This window comes from Lactuca virosa, chromosome 1 (genome assembly GCF_052849685.1).
Source record: "Lactuca virosa cultivar CGN04683 chromosome 1, Lactuca_virosa_CGN04683_v6, whole genome shotgun sequence".
Taxonomy (NCBI): domain Eukaryota; kingdom Viridiplantae; phylum Streptophyta; class Magnoliopsida; order Asterales; family Asteraceae; genus Lactuca; species Lactuca virosa.
The window spans coordinates 40,075,713-40,082,618 of NC_136426.1; positions in this window are offsets into that span (position 1 = coordinate 40,075,713).

Sequence of the window (6,906 nt, forward strand, 5' to 3'; positions counted from 1 at the left end):
CTTACATATTTATACAACGCAAAAAATAAATATATTTACAAGAAATTAATACAAACATTCATACATAAATAATTCTTATTTTAACTCAAAATTAATAAAAAAAAAAGTTGCAGCTTAATATAATTCACAGTTTAATATAGCCAATTCACAGTTTAATACATAAAATTTACCATTTAATACAATAAATTCACAGTTTAATGCATATAAATGTTATATTCTTAACTTAAAACTTAAATTTATACCTATAGATATGGACAGTCAATTCACAACTTAATGCAGTCAATTCACTTAATAAATTCATAGTTTAATACACAAAATTCACAACTTAATATAGTTAATTCACAGTTTAATACACAAAATTGACAACTTAACATAATAAATTCACAGTTTAATAAACAAAAATTATATATTAGCAGCCATATTCTCAACTTAAAACTTATATTTATAAGTTCATATGTAGAGACATTTCTATGTATTAAACTATGAATTTTTTATATTAAGCTGTGAATAAAATTCACAGCCTAATACACAAAATTTACAGTTTAATACACTACATTCACACCTCATTTACATGTATAAAATTCAGATGTGGATAAAAAAAATCAGAATTCACAGTTTAATAATTCATTTCAGACACTAGTTCAAAGCTTAATTCAATATTTCAAACACAAAAATTCACAATATAATACATCAAAAAAAATCAAAGATCATAGTATAATATACACTTTAGACACAAATTCACAGCTTAATATAAAATTTTAAATACTTATTCATAACTTAAAAAACTTAAAAACTTACAGATCTCGTTGAGGCATTTCATCAAACACCTTTAGTGCTTATTGTTTTTAGATATGATTTGATTTATAGATCTAAGATTCTCATGTTCCTTAGAGTCTTTGGATATTCGAGATCTAAGTTTGTCACCTTATAGATCATCGTCGGAGCAGATCTGAAGCAACGTGAAGGCGGTGTTTGGAGGAGAAAATAACGGTTGTAGTGGAGCATAAGTGAAAGGATGAGGAGGAGGTGGTGGTGGAACAGATCTGATACGGTTTGTTTACTCTAGAAGTAGAAGGCAACATTGGGGGAGGTGACGGTGGTGTAGCTGTCGTCTATGACGATGTTGGCGCTATCAGATCTAAAGAAATCGCACCAAAAACAACATATCTGATCAGATTAGATTGACGTCAGAAAAGCATAGATCTGGAAATGTTGGTTGCAGATCTGAAGGTGTTGGTTCTAGATCTGAAGGCGGTGGTTCTAGATCTGATGGTGGTGATTTTAGATCTGAAAAATCGCAACAAAAAACAGCATATATTATCAAATTAGAGTGACGTCGGAGAATCGTAGATCTGAAAGTGTTGGTTGTAGATCTGAATACGGTGGTTCCAGATCTGAAGGCGGTGGTTCCAGATCTGAAGGCATCGGTTCTAGATCTGAAAACGACGGTATCAGATCTGAAAGTTGTTGTCTGCCGTCGACGATATTCTACTGGTGGCGGTGGTACCGACGGTAGCAGTGGCGGTCGGAGGTCGTAGGAGGCAAGAAAGAGAGTGAGAGAGAGAGATAGAAAGAGATGAAAGTGTTTGAGTTTGAATAATTGGTGATAAAAATGAAACTCATCTTTAGTTTGTAGTATTTAGTGTGTTTTTAATGTAAATAATTGAAATGACACAAATACCCTTAATGAAAAGAATCTTAGATGGTTCTTAACCTTTAGAGGTTCTCATTTGATCGTGTATGTGTATATATATATATATATATATATATATATATATATATATATATATATATATATATATATATATATATATATATAATACCTAAAATTTAATCCAAGTAACCTAATTTATTAGTAATTACTTTATTGATACAATATTCTTACTCGTTTATCTAACTTAACTCATTGTATAATTTTTTCTCTTTGGTTTATCTATTGTTATTTCAAATATCACTCTTATATTTGTTTTCTATTTAATTTTTCATATATGTATTTAAATTTAGTAGAAAATTTGTTTATATTTTTTATGTAATTTATGAATATTTTTATTGTTTGCAAAAATTTTAATCTTATGTTGGTAAAAGTGAAATTTAGAATGTTTATTTACGCAAAAGTTGTCATATTAAAATAGAAAAAGAAATCTTTGATTCCCCGATGGGGATCCTCGGTCTCCGTTGGGGGTGGGGATGATGATTCATTTATATTCCTCGTTGGGGGTGGGGATTGAAATAAGGATTCGGGAATGGTGATATGAATTGAGTCCCTGGGGATATGAATTGAGTCCCTGTTGTTCCCCAGCTCCAATCCATCTCTAACCTTATTTGATAAGTTTAACATATATATTTTATAAGGTTTTATTTCTACAAAATAGCTAATATTTTGTTTATTTTCATTTTATACTTTTTTTTTCCAAAATAAACATAACTTTAAAATGTTCCTTGTTATTTCACTAATTCAACTGGTTAGTAACATGATTTATTCTATAAAATACTTTATATTTTGTTTTCTTCCGTTTTAGACCATTTTTTTTCAAAATAAACTCAACTTTAACCTAATCTTTGATATTTTATTAATAGAGTTAGTTACCAACATGTAACTCTATATCACCCTAACTCACATACGTCCTAAACATCGATCACCTACAAAAATATATATTCTAAAAAGCTATGTCGTATTTCTTTTTTTTCTTCTTGTACACCATATTGGGTCTCCTGAAATGACTTTTTCCTGGAGCATTAGGAACAGAAACTTAGTATAGACTACTGAAATGGAAATATGATATTTTGAGGATGAAGCTCATCTATTTATCTCATGTTCCAAGACTATTTTTATAAGAATGAGTTTGTTTTCAAAGGCTGTCATAATGTTATTTTCACAATGATGTTATGTTCCTTTTTAAAATGTATTGTGATTGTTTTGCAAGTAAATTATTATTTTGACTTTTAAACTCATTTTGTCAGAAGTATGTTGCGTATGAGAGTGTTAAATATCAATGGTATGTTCAAATACATTGTTTTGCAAGTAAGTTGCTATTTTTATCGGGAAAGAAATATTCTAACATGCAACATACTTAGGTAAAAATTGGCTTAAAGGACAAAAATAAAAACTTACTTGTAAAATAATTTTAATATATTGTTAAAATAAACATATCATTAAATCTTGTGAAAATAGTGTTGGAACAGCCTTTAAAAACATACTGATGCTTGTGAAATAAAAATTAAAAATTATAGATTTTAAAAAAAAAAACTTAAGATTAAAAATAAGTAGAAAAGTTTCATCCAAAAATCTAACAAAATATAATAACTATTATGTAATTTAGTTTTTAAAATAAGAATCCGAAAATCTATGCAAATAGTGAATATTATATAATTTACTTTTTTTTAATAAGTATCTTTAAACAAAATTCTAAAACAAATAACTATTAATGTGGGGATATAAAGAATGGAAAAAAGTAGCATAAGCATGTGAAAAAACATCCATTATTATCACATAAATAGTGTCCCGTTCCCACAAGACCAGACCATGCATGGGTCTTCCCTGTAATCAATCGGAACATGGATTTTTTTTCACTGTTCTACTAATACAACTTTGTAAATAATTCTAGTTTAAATTTATTTTCTACTTATTTAACAATAACGACCTACTATTGACGAAATTAATTGTGATTCTTTAGTTTTTCTTACCGCCAGGTTTTTAAGAGTTTTTAGTTTTGATCATTTCATGAAAAAAATTATTTTGAACAAAAAACTTTGTTTGATTTGATTTGAGAATATAAATTTTTAGCTTTTAATTTAAACAAAAAGTTTCAAATCTGAAATTACTTTTACTAGTGTTTAGAAATGTCAATTCATTTTTTCTAATCAATTTCCAAAATTTCGTTTTTATTTATTATGTTTTACCTTTAGCTTTGTAGACATGTGTCATTTTATGTAATTTTATATATTTCAAAAGTTTTCACATATTTTTCTCAAATACTCATACAATCAATAAAAGCGATATATTTCGGCTTAAAGCTGCCAAGTAGCAGCTAGTTCTACCAAACACATGCCTTATCTTATCTTATGTACAATGTATTTTATGTATAGTAAAATCATATTCTACGGATTAATGCCGGATCTATCAATAAATGATTAATCACAAATACTTCAAAATAAACAAACCAATGAGCATCATGGTCCAAGGATGGATGGGCCAAAAACAGCTTGGACAAACCATGCTTTGAATTAAGAGAAGACAAACATTGTACAAGATCTTTACATTCACCCTTACATGTTTGGTGCATGGATTACGCAATCATGTCATATAATTAGTCATCGTTTCATGTTTGGAATTTCCGCTATAGTTTTCACTTTTCAAGAAAAAAAAATTCTAAACACATTTATTTTTAAGAGTATTGGGTATGGGTCCAATGTTATAACACCAAAAACATGTCAAACAACAATAACTAGAAATGGGGGTGGTGTGCATATGTTATAACATGTTGAGAGAGAGAGAGAGAGAGAGAGAGAGAGAGAGAGAGAGAGAGAGAGAGAGAGAGAGAGAGAGAGAGAGAGAGAGAGAGAGAATGATTTGATTGGTTGATAAAAGCGTTGCATTGTGTCGTCTTTACAACAAGAAGCACCATAACATGCCCTTAACAAGCAACAGGGGTCGTGTTCATGGTGTTATAATATTGTTTCCTTTGCCACATCAACCATAACGAGAAGCACCGTAACAAATACCATGAGCGTTGTTCATGGAGTTCATGCTCTAAAAGGGTCATTTGGTGAGCGTAAAACAAATAAATTAATATATGTTGTTGCTGGAGAAAGCCTTTGTCATGGACCCTCTTTAATTGCTTTTGTCTGCCTATTTTTGACATGACCAAACCTCATGCATTGATGGAATTGAGGTTTCCCTTTTAAGTAGAAATCATTTTCCACATGATTTGTTATCTAACAAGTTCTACATGGAGAACAACACTTTTCTTTTGAATTTTTTCTTATATGATTACAAATGAAATCTCAAGTCTCCAGATCGACGAACTCTTAATTGTTTTCTTGAGATTTTGGCCATGTAATTACAAAGAGTTCATTAGCTTTATCATAGTAAGTTTGGATAAATCCTTTGATTATTCAATTATAGTGGCAACTATGACATGTTGGTCAAGGGTGGAAGAACTTTGTGCACAATACTTGCATCGTGGTAATTAAGTTTTCATTTGCTTCACAACTTCTGGTAATCTATAAGTCTACAACTTTTTGTGTCTTTCATCATATCTTTTAATTGTGCTTAAATATACTAAGTGTACGTTTGGTTGTGGAAATTTTTCCAAAAAAAAGAACGGAAATTTTGAAAACGCGCTTGGTTCGTTCAGTTTTCAAAGAAAATGAAAAATTTTATTTTTTTCAAATTGTATGTAAATTGGAAAAGTGTTTTTTCTGTTTTCCATAGTTTTCATTTTCTAAAGAGTAAATTACACGAATAGTCCCTCGTTCAGGTGCCAAAGGGCACGTTCAGTCTCTATTTTCAAAAATTAACTCGGACCGTCCCTCATTTAGTTTAAACTTATACGTTTCATTCCTCGTTGGTTTATATATACACATTCATCCTTTACCATATATCAAATGACTATACTACCCTTATTAGTTTATTTTGTATTAATATAAAAAACAGAAAAATAAATTCTAACCCCTTATTTTTCATATTTATTAGTATCTTTTAAACAATTAAACATATAACCCCCACTCACTTCCACCCAGTTACCTAGAATCTAGAAGTACCCTAACCCCTCCCTTCTTATTTATCCACCTTCATCTAAGAACCTAGCCGCCCCACGAAGTTAATCGTCGTCATCGCCTCTAATCTGCCATCGTCGCCTCCAAGCCACCACTGTCCTCCCCGTAAGCCATTGACTTCGTCTGCGGGTTTCAGGTGAGGGATAGGTTTTCTAATCCACCACCACAAGACACTGACCCCCCCCTCATCGCAAGTGAACGCCACCATTACCACTAAACTCTTCCATCACCACGTTTGAACCCACTGTCGTTGGCTACTCCTTCTGGTGAACCTTCTCTCTTCATCCATCACCGTCTCTATCCCACTCTCTTACACCCTCACTTACATATTTGCTTAATATATACACAATCGTCGCTCAATTTATGCAAGTGGGTTTTCATATTTGAGGGCTAGGTTTTTCGATTTTATGTGGTTTGATTTTAAGGTTTGGGATTTTAGATTTCTGGTTTGATTTTAAGGATTGGGATTTTAGATTTCAGTTTCTATTTTGAGATTTTTGGTTTTTCAGGTTTCTGGTTTCATATTTGATTTGGTTTGGTTTGGTGTTGATTATAGGCGGTTGATGAAAGTAGAGCATGGAAGTTGTCGGAGGTAAGCATGGTGGTTGTTGGATGTGTTTTCCAGAGCTTTAGAAAGAAGACATTGAAGAGAGAGAGAGAGAGAGAGTGAGATATGACATGATATACTGGATGACAAGAGGTGGTTGGTGGTCGGAGGTAGCTGGTGGTCGGACATGATATATTGACATTGTTGACCAACATTTTTCGATGACCTAGTGTAACGTCCCGAAAAATCATGACATAAAAAATTTTGTTTTTAGATTAATAAATCGTTAATACATATCTTTCCCATAAAACTAGAGTAACTAAGTTTTAGCAAAACATCGACAAATAAGAATAATTCACAGAAGGCGGAAACATGCGGTGTGTGCTCTGCAATCATCCCGAGCCCTTCCATTTGAAAACCGGAGTACCTGAAACATAAACTAAAAACCGTAAGCACAAAGCTTAGTGAGTTTTCCAAAATACCATACAACATACAACCACAGATTATCATGCAACATACATATAATTGCCATGGGCTCCCCTCATGGTCTTTATTTGGTATGTCATGGGCTCACCCTATGG